This window comes from Microcebus murinus, chromosome 20 (genome assembly GCF_040939455.1).
Source record: "Microcebus murinus isolate Inina chromosome 20, M.murinus_Inina_mat1.0, whole genome shotgun sequence".
NCBI lineage: Eukaryota > Metazoa > Chordata > Mammalia > Primates > Cheirogaleidae > Microcebus > Microcebus murinus.
The window spans coordinates 11,469,936-11,486,767 of NC_134123.1; the positions used below are offsets into that span (position 1 = coordinate 11,469,936).

General features: G+C 60.0%; 2 protein-coding genes across 2 annotated transcripts in view; one reads left to right on the forward strand and one right to left on the reverse strand.

Annotated features, from left to right (window-relative positions):
* Positions 1–16,832, reverse strand: part of CIAPIN1 (cytokine induced apoptosis inhibitor 1) — a 328,736-nt gene that overhangs the window by 146,393 nt on the left and 165,511 nt on the right. The gene's annotated exons all lie outside the window — the stretch shown is intronic.
* Positions 12,216–16,832, forward strand: part of ADGRG1 (adhesion G protein-coupled receptor G1) — a 37,508-nt gene continuing 32,891 nt past the window's right edge. Inside the window, exon 1 of the mRNA XM_075995672.1 lies at positions 12,216–12,291. The gene's annotated coding sequence lies outside the window, so the exon portion shown is untranslated. The remainder of the gene's footprint in view (positions 12,292–16,832) is intronic.

Here is a 16,832-nt window from a genome sequence, read left to right on the forward strand (position 1 = left end):
ATGTTAATTACTGCAAAGTGTATTATACTAAAAATGGAAACTGCCTAAATTTCCTTCCATAGAGGATTATGGCTAAGTAATTTTATATTCTGTGCAATGGAATTCTTGCATTGATTAAAAAGAATGGAAGAGAACTGCATGTACTGACACAACATGATGTCCAGTATATTTTGGCAAGAGAAAGGAAAGCAAGTTGCAAACACTATGTATAGCATACTAATCCTATTTTTGTGCAACAATTGCATATATAAGCTATAGGGATAATATATTATAATAACAATGCCGCACAGTTATTGAGTGTTTGTTGTATATACCAGGAGCATGCAATTATTATTATTCCTATCCTGTAGATGAGGAAACTGAGGCACAGAGTGGGTAAGTAATTTACCCAAGGCAGCACAGCTAGTAAGTTACAGAGCAGGGATTTGAACTCTGGCAGCCTAACTCTACAACTTGAGCACATAACCTTAGCTTATGATCTCATAGGCCAAAACTACTCCTGTGACTAGTGGTGATCTCTCGAATCAACACTGTCAAGGCCGGGTCACTTTTATTTATTTATTTATTTATTTTTGAGGCACAGTCTCACTCTGTTGCCCGGGCTAGAGTGCCGTGGCATCAGCCTAGCTCACAGCAACCTCAAACTCCTGAGCTCAAGCAATCCTCCTGCCTCAGCCTCCTGAGTAGCTGGGACTACAGGCATGCGCCACCATGCCCGGCTAATTTTTTTCTATGTGTGTTTAGTTGGCCGATTAATTTCTTTCTATTTATAGTAAAAAGAAACCAGCTCTTGCTCAGGCTGGTTTTGAACTCCTGACCTTGAGCAATCCGCCCGCCTCGGCCTCCCACAGTGCTAGGATTACAGGCGTGAGCCACTGCGCCCGGCCAGGAGGCCAGGTAACTTTTAATAAATACTTCTCAATAGAGGTTAAAAAACACAAACTTGTGCCAAGGACTTATAACGAAAAACCCCAGTTTCCTCCAAACCCCTCCCCAGGGCACCCACTCCTAACAGTTGTAGTTCACGTGGCAGTTACCTTCAGAGCAGTAAATAACATTCGTCCACCGCCATTTCTTGATTTATTGGCCTTGAACATTATCTGTTGACTTCTGCAAGCAGCCAAAAATGGAAAACTCAGCTTATCTTTTGTTTTTCTTTCTTCTTGCCTGGTGCTACTTGATAACATACCACGGTGGCCAGGACTAGGGCCCCTGAGGCTCAAAGTTGAAAGGGGATTTGCCCAAAGTCACTGTGAGCTGGTGATGAAGGGGACCCCTCACCCCTGGTCTGTGTGGCTTCGGGGCTGGGCTGTCTCTGTGACACGCTGGGGCTCTCCCTGACTGTGGTGCTCCCGGGCCCAAGAGGCCCCTGTCCCTCGGGCAGAGGCTCAGCAGGGCAGGGTGGGTGGCGCTGGCGGGGGGGCTGGCTGGGCCCCCCGTGGCTCCGAGGCAGGACGGCATGTTTGCAGAGCGGCAGGTGCGGCCTCCGGGTGTTTGACCAGCTGAGGGGTTTATTCTCCGCCACTGACTGATGGGCCTAGACTTTGACCCTCGGGTGTCCACAGAGGTTCCAGATCGCTGCCCCATGGCCCCTGCATCTCCAGGGGAAAGACTGAGCCAGGGCTGGGGCTGGTGGGGTGCTGAGTGCCTGCCACCCAAGGCCCTGCGGAAGAAAGCAAGCCCCCTGCTCACATCCCTGACCCTGGAGTCACCTGAGCATTGGGCTTTAAAAAGCTACCAATACTGGTCACTGTCCCAAACCGATCAAATTAGAGACTGTGGTGGGAGGCCTTGGGTCTAGACGGAGAGGAGCCCAGAGAGGGCAGTGATTTGCTGGAAGTCACACAGCAGCGATGAGATGCGGACACGGGGGGTGTCCTGTCTTCGGCCTGGAGAGAGGCAGGATGGCGGGTTGGGGACAGACAACAAAAGAAGCATAGGGCTGGGGTTCAAACCTGGGGCTCGTGGGGGTCCCTGGCAGTGAAGGGGGGCCTTGCCCATCACATAGAAGCCCCTGAGAGGGTGGGGACGGTGCTGTCCCCACCTCTGTGGCCTCTTTCCCCCTACACGGTGAGCTTCTTGCACTGTTTAGGGTAGAGGAAGAGTCCTGCTTGTGCTGTGTCTGCACTTGGGCTGTTTGCTCAGTCAGTTATAGACTCTGTGTCTCTACACCTCAGTCTCCCCATCTATAAAATGGGTATGTGGCTGGGAGTGAGGGTGGGGGTTGAGGACTGCGGGAACCTTCTGGTTTTAAAATTGTGAACCAGGAGAAAGGTCCCTTCACAGGCCCGCGAGAGGCAGGTTGTGGCCGTGGCCGTGGTGGCAGGGACAGAGCGCTGGCGGCATAAACAAGCCCATGTTCGCTCCTCGCCCACGGACCGGGCCGGGCTGTCCAGGGTGGGTGCCCAGACCCCTTCCCTCGGCTGCTCCTCCACCCTCGGGAGAGGGCCTCGTGCTGTCCTAGCCTCTGCCGCCATGTCCTTCGGTCAGCGGGCAGGGGGGAGGCAGGAAGAGGAGGGCGAGCCTCTTCTTTTCAAGGATGTGATCCAGGAGTTGCAGACCCGCCTGCCACTCGCATCCTGTTGTCCCGAACTTGGTCGCGTGGCCACACCTAGCTGCAAGGGGAGCTGGGGAACGACGCCTTTATTCTGGGGGGCCGAACACAGGGGGCGGTATGGCCACAGAGGGGCAGGACACGGAGCCTGAGGTGGCCGGCTCGGCCCACGGGTGGATCTGGCCTTAGACAGGCTTCGGATTCCCACGAGCCTTAAACGCATTTGAATTCATTCTCAACTCTTGACAATTAAGATTTTCACATAAATGCCAAATTCCTGGCTTCTCTTGAAAAACAGAGGGATCAGGCCACATGGGGCCCGCATTCCCTCAAGGCGCAGTTCACTGGAGCTGGGCAGGGCCCCCAGTATGGCCTGCACTCTCCAGTGAGCCCCAGGCCCCCTCGCTCCCTATTGCCTCCCACCCTCCCCCGCTTCCCTGTTCCTCTCGCCGGCCTCCCGGCCCGGCCTCCGTGGGCACCGGCGTTTGTACCTCCTGGTCCGGTGTCGCTGCAGGGTCTGTCGACAAGGAAACTGAGCCCGGTCACCTGAGGATCAGCCGGGTGCCGGTGCTAGGGGGAGGAAGGATGGCGCGGTGGCTAAGCCAGTAGGGCTTCCTGAGCCTTGTTTTGTAACATCGGGCCCTGAGCCTTGTTTTGTTTTCATTGTTTGTTTGTTTTTTGACAACGAGTTGGGATAATCACAGAGCCAGCCTTCATAGGGTCACATGAGGACTAAAGTGAGGTGCGGGGCGTTGGCACCTGACAGCGAGCGCCTCCTTAAATTGCACCCAGGTACCTCGCTCGCCTGCACGAGCCGCACTGATTATGGGGACAGGCGCCCAGAGGCACGTGGGAAAGCAGCGCTTTATCCTCCTGCGAGTGGGAGGGGCCAGGGCTGCCCCTTTGGGGTACCGGGGCACAGTGTTCTCCCTCGGGGGGATGGCAGCCCCAAACGGCGAGGCCGCTCTGCAGGGCGAGCAGAGCCTGTGTCAGGCTCAGCGGCAGCGCCGGTGCTGGGCTGCCCCGGAAGCACAGACACCCTCTCTGACTCACGAGCTGCGCCCACCCGCCTCCTGTCTCTGGAGCAGCGAGAACCGCCGGCTGGGGTTTCGGTTCCGACTTGGGTTGATGCAACCTCAGGGAGGCCCCAGCCGGCCCCTCTGCCTCCAAGAACAGCGTGCTTGGGGGACAGGACAGCGGCGGTCCCCAGCGCATTCAGTTTCGGGCTCTATTTGTGCACATCTGTGCACCTAGATGCCCACGGCGCGGAGTTCGGTTTGACTGCACAGAAGAGCATGAGAACAGCGATAAGGGAAGTCATTCTAAAATAGAAAAAACCCCAGCACCCGCAGTCGCATCCATCGGGCTACTGCCTAATAGCACCGCTGCAGTGCGAGTGACAGGCCAGGCGTCGCGCTCCCTGGCTGGTCTCCCTGAAGCCGCCCAACCGTCCAGCCAGGAGGAAACATGTCACAGAGGGGGAAACTGAGGCGCTGAGTGGCGACCGCTCCTCAAGGTAGGGCTTGAGGCCAGCTCCAGTGTCCTGTGCTCTCCCACTGCCTGGGGCTGTCCCTCGTTGCCCCGTGTCCCTGCCCCCTCGCGGCTTGACCCAGACACAGAAATCTCCACCGTCGTTCATGCCACGCAGAGCTGTTCTGAGTGGCGCTGGGTGACAGCTCCCCGAGACAGGTGGAGACACCGCCTTTCTTTTCTGCTTGTTTCGCCGAGTTTCACTGCTACAGTGGTCCCTCACTGTCACAATGGTCCCTCTCCCCCAAGGACACCACATCCGAGGATGCTCACGTCGCCCAGCCCTGCCGACTTATACAGACGCCGACCGCATAAGCATTTTATTTTTGATGTGACCCTATAACCATGAGGCAGCGGTGACCGACCCCCCCCCCCCGGTTTACCTGGGACCGTGGGGTTTCCCGGGATGCGGGATTTTCGGTGCTAAAGCAGGGGAAGGCTGGTCACCCTGGAGGGGCAGCGCTGGGCTGTGCTGTCTGGGCCACTCCCTGGTGTCGGGCACCTGGGCTGTTTCCAGCTCTTTGTGGGGCTGAACGGCGCCGTGACCACAGCTTATCGCTGGAGCATCCTTTCTTCAGGGCCCCTCCCCGGTAGGAGGAGACCAGGCTTTTGGGGGTGCTGAAAGGGGATGGACAGGCCCTCAACAGCTTCCCTGAGCTGTCCCCCACGGGAGCCTGCAGGGAGCTGGGCGGGCACACAGCACAGGGCCAGGGGACACGGGGTGAGTGGTGCCTTGGAGCCTGCTGTTCTGGCCAGCAAGAACCGGGCTGGGCGCGGTGGCTCACGCCTGTAATCCTAGCACTCTAGGAGGCCGAGGTGAGCAGATTGCTCAAGGTCAGGAGTTCGAAACCAACCTGAGCAAGAGCGAGACCCTGTCTCTACTATAAATAGAAAGAAATTAATTGGCTAACTAATATATATAGAAAAAATTAGCCGGGCATGGTGGCACATGCCTGTAGTCCCAGCTACTCGGGAGGCTCAGGCAGCAGGATTGCTTGAGGCCAGGAGTCTGAGGTTACTGTGAGCTAGGCTGACGCCACGGCACTCACTCTGTCTCAAAAAAAAAAAAACCCGGTTGTTAAAATTCTAGACATTTGGTGAGTTGATCGTTAAACAAACACACTATTAAGAATTAAATTACATAAACACAACTAAATTACGGTCATTGCCTCACAATGCTTTGCAAGACAACAGATCGCATATATGAGGGTGGTCCCCATAAGATTACAGGGGGGCTTGTTTAGAAACCTTGATATTGGCATCACAGATCAAGTAGGGGGAAATGATTGATATTCAGTAACTGTGCTGCGACATTGGGTTTTCCATATGAAAAAATATGTATAAATAAATACTATACCATCCAGGTGTGTGGAAATACACTCTATGATGTTCACACAGCAAAGCGGCCTAACGAGGCATTTCTCAGAGCATATCCTTGTTGTTAATCGACTCATGACTGTATATTTAAAAAGGTAGTAAGTGCCCAAAATGCATCACTTCCTAATTTTTTTTTTTTTTGCCGCACTTACTCTTACCTATTGTAGTGCATTGAATTGTGTTCCCCTCTGCCCCAAATGCATACGCTGAAGTTCTAACCCTGATCAGAACCTCAGAATGTGACCACGTTTGGAGCTTGGGTCTTTCCAGATGTGATGGAGTTAATGAGAGGTTTAGGGTGGGCCTTACCATGACTGGCGTCCTCATAAGACAGGAGAATTTGGACACAGACGTGCACAGGGAGGACACCACGTGTACTTGAAGGCAGAGATTGGGGTGACGCTTTCTACAAGCCAAGGAACACCAAAGACGGCAGCAAAGCCCCGGAAGCCCTCGGAGAGATCCAGCCCTACTGACAACTTGATCTTGACCTTGACCTTCTAGCTTCCACAACTGTGAGACAATGCGTTTCTGTTCGAGCCACCCAGTTTCTGTTGGAGCCACCCAGTTCGCAGCGGCCGTAGCGACAGATACAGCCACGCCCTGAGGTTGCTGCCACCCCGCCGCCGTGCTGGCCGGGCGGGAATACTACGTACTGCTGAGCTGCTGGCCGTCTTTCTAGATCCCACGTTCAATGCTCGGCATCTTGAAATTGGCAGTGGTGGGAGTTAATTTTAAACCACAGAAATCTGCAAATGGCACGGATCAGGCCTGGATTTATCGTTGTGTTGACTGCGTATGGAAGGCGGAGAGAATGCTAATGAGGCACACCCAATGCAATCCGTCACGTCTGTAGCGGTTCCGTGGAACAGCATGAAAAATTCATCCGCCTCAGCAGGGTATTCAAAATCGATTATCTGACTCGGCGAAGATTTCAGCATTTGAAGATTATTATCCAATTCAGCAAAAAATGGCTCCCATCACTGGTGGACAGATGAAGTTCCAACTCGTGTCTATGTTGTTTTGGCTTCTTCCTGTTTGTCAGTGTGAAAGAAGATACCAGCACTCACGGCCGAACAGCACGCAGAGGGCCAGCTGTTTACACTTCCCAGCCACCGCTGGTGAGGGCCAGGGAGGCCAGCTCCCGCCTGCCCACACCGGAGGGACCCAGGGCTGCAGGGAGCAGGAGGGCGGACGGACAGACGGACTACCGGATGGACGCAGAGACGCCTGCCTCCCAGCTGTCTGCATGCAGCAGGGTCGGCGCCCCCTCCCTGGGAGAGCACTGGGAGGCTGCTGCCACCTCCTGCCCTGGGGGCTTTGGTGGGGCTCCCGCGTGGTCTCTCTACTGGGACCCTGTGGCGTCAGCAGGTGAATTTCCGACCAGAACTGGTCTGGGCTGCAGGAGGCCTGCTCGGCCCAGCCTTGACCAATGGCCTTGACCTGGGCAGGGCAGGCCGAAGTCCCTCAGCCACTCTGCCTGAAATGTAAATGGGTCCCCTCACCCCTGCCTAAATCCACTCACGGCTTCCCACTGCCTGGGACTAAGGTCCTAGGCTGCCAGTTTCTCCAACTCGCCGAGCTGGTTGCCCACGCTGAGCCTTTGCACGCGCTGTTCCTTCTGCCTGCTGTGCTGAGCCCCAGGCCCACCCTTTCCAAAGCTGGCACCTCCTCATCCCTCAGGACCTTGTCACAAATGTCACCTCCTCCAAGAAGCTCCACCGCCTAGAGTGCATTCCCCGTTTTACGTCATCTCCACCTGTTTGTTTTCTCTTCATTGTTCTTACATCAGATGTAAATATTTGTCTTCACATTTATTTATTGACAGGCCCTGCTCTGTCGCCCAGGCTGGAGTGCAGTGGCACCGTCACAGCTCACTGCCACCTCGAACTCCCGGGCTCAAGCGATCCTTCTGCTTCAGCCTCCTGAGTAGCCGGGACTACAGGCACGCGCCACCATGCCCAGCTGATTTTTTTTTATAGAGATGGGGTCTCACTATGTTGCCCAGGCTGGTCTTGAACTCCCAGCCTCAAGCGATCCTCCCCACTTCAGCCTCCCAAAGTGCTGGGATTACAGGTGCAAGCCACCACCCCCAACCTGTTTCATATTTATTGAATTACTTATTAATTAATTAGTTTGTTGATTTTTTTTATTCCTTGCCTCACAGAGCCCAGCTTGAGGCCTGACACTTAGTGGGCACTTGGAAAATGTTTGTTGAATGAATGAACAAAATGCATTTGCTGCGAAGCTGGGGGTGACACAGAGATAAATCATGGACCTACGGTCCAACAGAGATGTAGGTTCAAATCCTGCCACTGGCACTTACTGGGGATGGACTCTGGGGCAGGTTACTAAATCTCTTTGGGCCTCAGTCTCCCTGTCTGTAACCCCCTATGTAATTCCCTTCCTAGGACTGCTATGGGGGCTCAATGAGCCAATCCACGCAGAGTTTTAGGAGCGGGCTGGGCAGGGGGAGGCGCTTGAGAGCGGATGTCGGCGTCCTTGCAGGTAAAGTGATGCGGGACTTTGGGGTTCAAAGGTTGGGATGCTGACTGCCCACGGGGGAGGAGGGCTCCAGGAGGGCTTCTTGGAAGAGGGTACACGTGAGCCGGCCAGGAGTCGGGGCTGTGTGTGGGGTTTCTCTAGGCAGAGATGGGGTGGGGTGTTCAGGGACACGGAGGGGCGTCTGGTAGCGGAAAGAGACCTGTGGCAGGGCAGGGCTGCCCGGGGCAGGAGGAGACGCCCTCCTCGACCCCCCACTGCTGGGCGCCAGAGCCGGGCCAGCGCGAGCGCCCTGTCTGGGCTGCAGCCTCTGCGCCCGCGGTCTCCACGCCCGGAGTTCACCTGTTTCCTGTTTGGCTGGTACACAGCGGGCGCTGGCTCCGAGGCCCGGCTGGAAATGCCCCAGGAGGAGGTGACTCAGTTGCCCCGATCTCGACCCCGGCAGAACTCAGCCAACTCGAGACTCGGGGCGAACCCACCAAGGCCCGGAGATGCTGCACACGGAAAGGTCAGCACCACCACGGACACCAAGGGTGTGGCCGACGCCGCTGGCTCTCACGGGCTCCAGCGAGGCGCCGAGAGCTGTCTTTGGTTGCCCCGAGTCTGCTTATCTGTGACATGGGGCCAGGTAACATGCCTCAGAGCTGCTGGGACAGGCAGGTGCCCTCTCGTCGGCACAGTGCGTTTCAGAGTGGTCCCCTCCCCCTGCCCCCGGTCTCCTCATTTGAAAACACTGCGGGACAGGCCCTCTCATGATCCCCATTTCACAGATGAGGAACACTGAGGCTCAGAGAAGGGCCCTGACCTGCCACACAGCTGGCACGTGGTAGCCCAGGACTGGAATCGGGTCTCCTGACCGCAGACAGAGAGCAGATGGCCCTTCGCCTACGACAGAGGCCGGGAGACCGCATGTGCGTGTGACCGAAGGGTGCGGAGAGTGGAGAATGAGCGCACCGCACCGCGGGGGGCAGGCGGCACCGTGACGTCCCTCCGCCTGGCGAGCGTGGTGGGGCTGGTCTTGGGGCTGCTGCAGAGCTGGGGGTTTGCACATCCACATCTGGCCATGGAGAGAGAACACCTTCTTCCAGATGTGGCCAACACGGAGGAAAATGTCCCTGCTGTTCCAATGCAAGGAGCAGAGGCTGATGCCATCCATAGCGAAGCAAGGCGGGAGGCCGGGAGGGGCTGCGAAAGGTCAGTGAGTTAAGCTCCGTCTGCCTTTGTGTGTGGCCAGCACTTACTGGGCACTGGCCGGCGTGCGGCCACGGGCGGAAGCACTTCAGCATTGTCTCGTTTAATCTTCACAACAACCTCATGGATAGATCCTGCTCTCAGCGTAGTTTTGCAGATAAGCAAACCCAGGTGAGGGAGATAAACCAAGTGGAGCTGGATCCACACCCAGGAACTCTGCTCTAGAGCCCCGAGTAATCACGCCTCCGCTGCCCGCCCTGTGGGCGGTTTGTTTTCTAAAGCGTAAGGCCCTGGCACCTAGCAGTTGCTGTGCAAATAGCAATTTAGTGCACGAATACTGAATTAGTGAAACGTGGCCCAAGTAAATTAACCTGGGAGTAGGAAGCGATTTCAGAGATCATTTAGTCCTCCCCGTGGATGTGGCAGGTGTCTTCTCGGCAACACCCCCAACCGAGCAACACCTTGGTTGCCCTCAGAGACAGGAAGCTCACTCCTAGCCTTGTGGGAAGCACCAGGTCCCAGGGGGAGCGTGGAGGCTGAGCCTGGGGCCCTGCTGGAGCACGAGCTGTCAGAGCTGGGGGCCTTCATGCCCCTCCACCCCCCATGTGCCCAGACAGGGAAGAGGTCTGCACCTCTGAGGTGGGGGGCAGAGCGAGGCTGGCATCACCCAGGGTGGGTGAAGGGCCTGGAGTCCTGGTGGGAGCTCTGGGGTCAGGGCACCTGGCGTGACCTCAGTCGTGCTTCCTCAGCCCCCCGTGCCCCGTCTGCACCAGGTGGCTGCTGCTTCCCGAGGATGTAGCGCGTGCCTGGTGGCCAGGATCACAGCTGTCACTGCCATCTCTGTGGCCAGTGCATGTGTCAGACACTCTCTGGCTGCATTTCATTGGCTGCTTCATCGTGGGGCGCTGGGCTAGGTCCTGGCTTGGGGGGTCCCAGAGACCCAGCCCCTCGCCCACAAATGCTCCTAGGTACCTGCCCCCATCCCTTCGCCTTGGAAGGCAAGCAGGGCAAAGGCACGTGTCCTCCTTTAATAGATGACCCGAGGCACAGAGGGCTTGAACAACTTCCCCAAGTGCACCCAGCAAAGGAGTGGCCGAGCCCAGGGCTCCGGGCCAGCCCCTGCTGCTCCCGTGACAGAGCCTGGGGCGACCGTCCCCTGCCAGGGGCCTGGGGGCAGACGGGGTGGGGGTGGAGCGAGGTGTCAGGAGTGGGGAGGCACCGGTGTGTATACAGGAAGTCGCTGGGACTCCCCTGGCGTCCTTATCAGAGCGGGTGGCATCTCGGGGCCGTGGGGAAACTCCGGGGCTTGCAGTCGGGTGTCATCCTGCGGGCCTCCCCGTCTTGGACTCCATCTGCCTCCTGGTGCCCCCTCATCTGTGCCCAGCCAGGGGGTTCCCAGCTTCCCGCTGGGCAGGGCAGTACGGCTGCCCACAGGTGCAGCAGTTGGGAATTTGCCATGGGGACGAGGGGTGAGGGGACCTGGGGACCAGGAACCCCCAGGGGTCTGGGCAGGTCTCCGGGGACGGGTCTGAGCTGTGGCCGGCAGACAGAGCCCCTCCTGGCCTTCTCGGGGGATGGAGCCTCTCCAGCAACTCGCCAGACCTGCGCCCACCCCCGCCCCACCCCCCATCCATCTGTGCACCCAACCTGGCGTCACCTCCCTGGTCTCACCTCTGCCTGGCTCCTTCATCCAGCCACACAGCCGGGCTGGCCTCCTCCTCGCTCCGTGAACGCACCATGCACCCACCCCAGGGCCTTTGCACGACCTCTCCCTTCTACCTGGAACGCGCGCGCTCCAGACATCCCAAAGGCTCCCTCCCACCCACAGCCAGTCCCAGCTCAAGAGTCGCTTCTCGGAGTCTGTACCCACCCTCAGCCTCCACCACTCTCTCCCCCTTCCTGGCTTTACTTTGCTCCATAATTCTTACCGCTGGATATATCTCACATTCCTTTGCTTATTGATTCATCGTCCGTCTCCCCCCAGCTGTAAGAGGGCAGAGAGTTTGCGTTTGGTGGGCTGCTGTATCCCCCGTGCCTGGAACAGAGCCTGGCGCACAGCCGCCCTCCTTCGTCCCTCATCACCCCCGCCTCCTTCCCACGCTGCCTTCTTCACCCGGGTTTCTCTGCACCAGGCCCTGCGCTGCTTCTTGGATTTGGACACCGCTGGGGCATGGGCCAGAGACGGGGAGCCGAGGTGGGGGGAGACACAGCGGGTGGGGGTCAGCTCCCCTAAGCATACAGACACGCTGGACACGCGGCGCCCCGCAGGGCCGGCCCGCAGTGCCCGCAGTGACACTTGACACCGAGAATGAGTCGGCGACTGCCTGGACGGTGTCTTAGAGGCAGTGGCGGCTCAGCGTGGTGTCGGTGTCGGGGTGGGTGCCTGGCGTGAGAATGAGGCCTGAAGGGTGGAGCAGGCGCCGGGCGGGAGGGGCAGGGGCGAGGGGGCCAGGGTGGCCCCCTTTGTGTTGGGGGAGGGGAGGGGTGCGCCCAGGGCCCCTGTGTTGTGGGGTAGGGTCCCCCAGGGCACTTTGCCTAGGCACCCTCCCCAGGAAGAGGCTCCCATCCCTGCCCTATGCTTGCCTGCCTCAGTTTCCCCTTTGTCCCGTGTCCTGCAGGAGGCTGGATGTCCTGCGAGCAGGAGGCCCATCCCCGAACACCCCACCCTCTCTCCTGCCTCCAGCTGCTGCCGCTGTGCTTGGTTTTATTGCGGGCAGGTGAGTCTGGGCCCAGATTCAGGTGGGGCCGGAGTGGGGAGGAGGCAGGAAGAAACTCACAAAGGGGTGGCGGATTACGGATAGGGGGCAGCGCCTCCCAGCAGCCCTGGGGATCCCGAGACGCAGAGACATCAGTGGCTCCCCCAGGCGCCCCCAGCAACCCTGGGTGGGCCCCGCTGCCCAGGGCAGAGGTGCCAAAGTCCACTGGGGAGCTGAGGCGAGGGGTGGGGACCCAGCACCCACCGGGCAGGCAGCCCCTGCAGGGACACCCGGGAATGGGGGGTGGCAGCTGCAGCAGTGGGGCGGAAGTGGGGCTGGACAGCAGGCGGAGCCTCACCTGGGCTGTCTGCCTGCCTGGACTCGCTCAGACGGGCGCCGTGCGCCCTGCCAGGCGGAGGGAGGAGAGACGCCCGGACCCAGGTAGGGAGCCCCGCTGAGGTGGGGGCCGGCGGGAACGGCCGGCGGGGCTGGCTGCCAGCGTGGCCCACTTGACCTTGGCCGTCCCTCGCTCTGGTTCGTTGCCCTGAGGGTCCCTGTGCGTGTGGCTGGCCCTTGGCCCGCTCAGGGTTCTGGGCGTCTCCAACGGGGGCCGGCTTGGAGGCCCTGGCTGTCGTGGGGTTACTCCTGCTGCTCAGAGAGGGCCGCCCTGCCACTGGGAAGCTGAGGCCTGTTCCCAGTGCTCAGAGGGGGCGGCCGCAGGACGTCAGGGCCACCCCAGAGCTTGCCAGGGACCCAGGGCTTCCTGCTGCTTCCTCCTGGGATCCCTGGGGAACCGGTTTGGGAGCAGGTTGGTCGGGCTTGCCTGACTCTGGACAAGGAGGAAGAGGCAGCCACCCCTGGTGAGCCAGGTGGGAGGGACGGGCCGGCCTGGGGGTGTGCCCGGTCAGCGGCCAGCAGAGGGTCCCTCTGCCTCTCCCCAGTGCCCCGCACCCAGCAGCACAGCCCTCCCCTCCCTGGCTGCACGGCGTGGAAGTCAACGGGCCCCTCCACACCATGGGCTGCTCTCGCTCTGGGCCAGGCCTCTGTGGCGGGGCCCTGCACGGTGGTGGCGGTGGAGGACGCCCGGGACAGGCCCGGCCCTGCCATCGCTCCTGTGGGGCCTGGCCGGGGCCCATTTCCCGCCCGTGCTGTGAGGGGGTGCACAGGGCGGCGCGCCCCTCCCCTGGCCCCTTGCAGACCCATCTCATGGGCCCCACAGCCAGCCAGGCAGAGGTGGGCGGCTGCCGCCGGGAGGGGCTGGCACTGGGCCCGCTCTGCCCCACCGACCGGCCGGCCCCCCGGGGACGTGCGGGCAGCAAATGGGCCCCTCCGTTCCCTCTGTTAATTAGGCGGCCCTGCTAATGGGCGGCTGTCATCACGGCGCCATTCCGCCTCCCGAGCCACCTGCGCCGGCACTTAGGGGGAGACCCCGGGGGCTCCCGGGCACTGCGGCGGCACTGCTGGGAGGTCTGGGGGCGGGGCTGGGGGCTTTCCACAGAGTAGTCCAACGCCACACAGCTCTCCACTTGGCCAAAAGAGAAGTGGTGGCAGCCACTTCCAGGTAAGGAAGCGGAGGTGCCCTGAGGACTCCCCAGGTGGGTCTCTTGCAGCCAAAACCTTCATGCAGTCCGTGCTGGGTGCCAGTTGGGGGTGCGTGAGGGTGGGGATGGGGTGCATGGGGAGATCAAGGCTGATAGCATGGACCTTGGGGACTCTGCACTGTCCCCCTTGAGATGGAGCAAATCCTGCCATTTTTGCACACTGCTGTGCCACCTTGTGGGTAGTCACTAGACCTCTCTGGGCTTACCTGCCTCCCTTGGCACAGGAGCGAGGCTGCCTCACTGCCTGACCAGAGGCACCTGGCCTAGGTCTGGCGTCTGAGCAGCTGCCACTTGGACCTCGCAGGCCAGGCCGGAGAGAGCTGCTGATGCAAGGAGCGCAACAGCAGCAGGTGGGATGGCCTTGGGGTAGGGGCACACAGGTGAGCAGTCCAAAGGCAGAGTCTCACCTGAGGACGCCAGGCCCTGCACACTGCAAGAGGGGCCCAGGCCAGCAGGCGTGTGACTGGGGTGAGGAGAGGCTTATTGGAGGTGGCCCCCGGCCTTGCCCTGGGCGCAGGGGCGGCCAGCACGACCTTGTAGGCCTGTTCTGGCTGGTTCCAGCCTTCCTGCCAAGTGCCCTTGGGAGCCTGAGCGGAGGGTCAGACATTCCGTCATGCCTAGGGAGAGGGGGCGGCCACCCTGTCTGCCTCCTGTCTCCGGCGGCTGGGCACCCAGGCGTGCCTGCCTCCCGGGGCGCTCAGCGGGGGTGGCCCTTGGAGGCCCCGCTGGCCTGAGCTAAGGAGCTGCATTCTGCAGGGCCCCTCCCCGGCAGGGCAGGGACACGGTGACCACGGGGGAGGAGAAAGCCTGGTCCCGCCAGACCCAAGGATGCTTCTTGTTGGCATACGGTCAAGATGCCATCGGAACCAGGAAGGGAGGGTACCGAGGTGTGAAACAAGCCCTAAAGTCACATCCTGGCTTGAATCCGGTGTGCTCGTGGGCTGGCCTACCCGCCACCGGCCCCAGCCTCAGTCTCCTCCTCTGGCAAATGGGGCACAGCCTCCCTGGCAGGACTGTGGGAGAAAAGGCAAGCCCCTTGCCTGGCACAGGATAAGAGCTCAGGAGGGGCCCGTGGGCTCCAGGTCTGGAACCTTCGGGGCACAGAGTGGAGAGAGGCCAGTGCCGCGGCCAGGTGTGGAAGGAGCCCGGCCGGCATCCGGGGAGTGGCTCCTCCCTGACCACAGCCACCGAGCTTTTGAAAGGGGACGCAGGTAAACGCGGGCGGGGCACCTGCGCGGGCGCCGCCCCCGAGGGAGCCAGCTGGATCGAGTCTGTCCTTGGAGCGCCAAATAAGGTCTCAGAAAACAGGCCTAGGGCCTGGGCGCTCCCCCCGCCTGTCTGGCTTTCGTTCCGTCACTGAGCGGGCGCGGCCTCTCGCACCCCAAGCCCGGGCCTGAACCTCTGCCGGACTCGCCCCATTTTAACGGCAAGGCCAGCTCTTGCCCCGCTACATCCCGGCCTTGTCACGCTCCTGCCCCTTCCCCGGCGGGGGGTGGGCGGCGGGCGGCGAGGCAGGCCTCGGGCACGGGGCACACAGCTCCCTTTGTGAGGCCGCTGAGTCACATGCGCAGTGCCGTCCCTGCCGGGCCCCGCGGCGGGCGTGGTGGGAGGTGGCGTTATCATGGGACTGCGGCTGCCCCGCGCCCGTGCCCAGGAGGCTTTCCCACGGGAACGAACCGGGAGGTGGCTGGAGCATTGGCCATGAGACACGTGGTCTGGGTTCGGGTCCCGACCCTGCTGCTGACTTGCCGTGAGGCTTGGGAAGGGCCTCTCCCTGACCTCAGTTTCCATCTGTCCCAAAAGGGAACGATCGTCACTGTTCTGTAGAGGAGGTAGTGGGTGTGAAAAGGGCTCTCCAAACCATGCAGTGCTGGGCCTTTGGCCTGTGTGTTGATTTGATGGTGATAATGACATTGGCCAACATTTATTGAGCACCTACTGTGTGCCAGGCATTGCGCTCGATGATTTACAAGGTCACTCGTCTTGCGAGACGAGAAGTCTGGACTTGAGCTGCTCTTGTGCAATAAAGACCCACCTCTGAGCAGGCAGTGGTCGCCCACGGCCATTCGCATAGGTGGGCACGGCTCTTCAGTGTTTGCAAGGCTGGGTCACACTCAAATGCTGCTCTGGATGGAGGGTTCGAGGTGGAACAAGGGGCCGAAGATCCCTTCCCAGTCCCAGGATGTCCTCCCATTCACCCAGGCCTCTCCCCAGGACTCAGTCACAGTGGGCCACAAGGATTGCCCGACCTCTTCTCCCTGTCCTGGGGTCCACATGTTCTTGAAGGTCTCCTACCTCCCTGCTGGCCCCTCTCTGCCTCCTTTGCAGGCTGCTCTGAGCGGCCACGCTCCGGCAAGCGCATCAGGGTGCTCGTGCCGTGCCAGGCCCGGGCCGCGAGCTTTACCCATGTGGCTTCATTTTATCGGCCCAATGGGTGGTGCTATTTTTGTCCCCACTTGACAAGTGAGGAGATGAATGCTTAGAGAGATGCTTGCCCAAGCCACCCAGCTGGCAGGGCTGGGAGTAGCGGCCAGTTGGTCTGGCTCCTGACTTCTCAGTGGTAGCGTTGACCCCTCCCCCCTGTCCCTTAAAGTGGAAGGCTTCCTGCACTGCAGATTTTTGTGCCCGCCACCCCTATCTACGGTCTCTGTCACTAGCCGGTAAAGCTTATGACCTCCTGTGGGTCTGGGGAACCCCACCCTTCACTCCTTCACCCCAGCAAGGTGTTTCCAGCTGCCCGTTGGAAGCAGGGGGACGTGTGGCTCCCACATGCCGCAGGGCCACCCCCTCCCACTGTGCCCAAGGGTGGGCTCTTCCTGCCTTCCAGACCGGCACCCCGTCCTGTGCCCCCACGCTTCAAGGACGTTTCTGACATCTCCCCTCCCCCATCCCTACATGTCGGGTGTGGGGGTCCAGCCCTGCTTCTGCGGCGAGAACCGAAGGAGGTGGTGGGTATCACGTGCCTAGCGAGGGCCTGGCACCTGGTGTCAGGTGTTTGGTTACAGCCCACGCATCTGAAGGCCCCACAGGGTTGCAAGGGTGAAATGAGAATGACATGAGAGCGACCCACATAAAGCAGAGCATCTAACATGGTAAACCCTCCCGGCTTGGCAGATTATTATTAGTCCTGCTATTAGTGCTAATAATAGATAGTATTATGTTTAATAATAATTTATTTGGTTTCTCTCCTTTTACTCCTGGCGCCCTCTGGGCTCTATGGTACTGATAACCAAGTCCAGGTGTCACCACGGTGACAGCCAGACTTGTCTCCGTGGCCAGACTCAGAGCTGGGGCTGCTTCCCCTCCTGCCCGCCCCAGGGCCTGGCACCGTGCCCAGCACATAGTAGGCCTCTGCGAAGCCTGGTGGTGAGAGGGGCATGG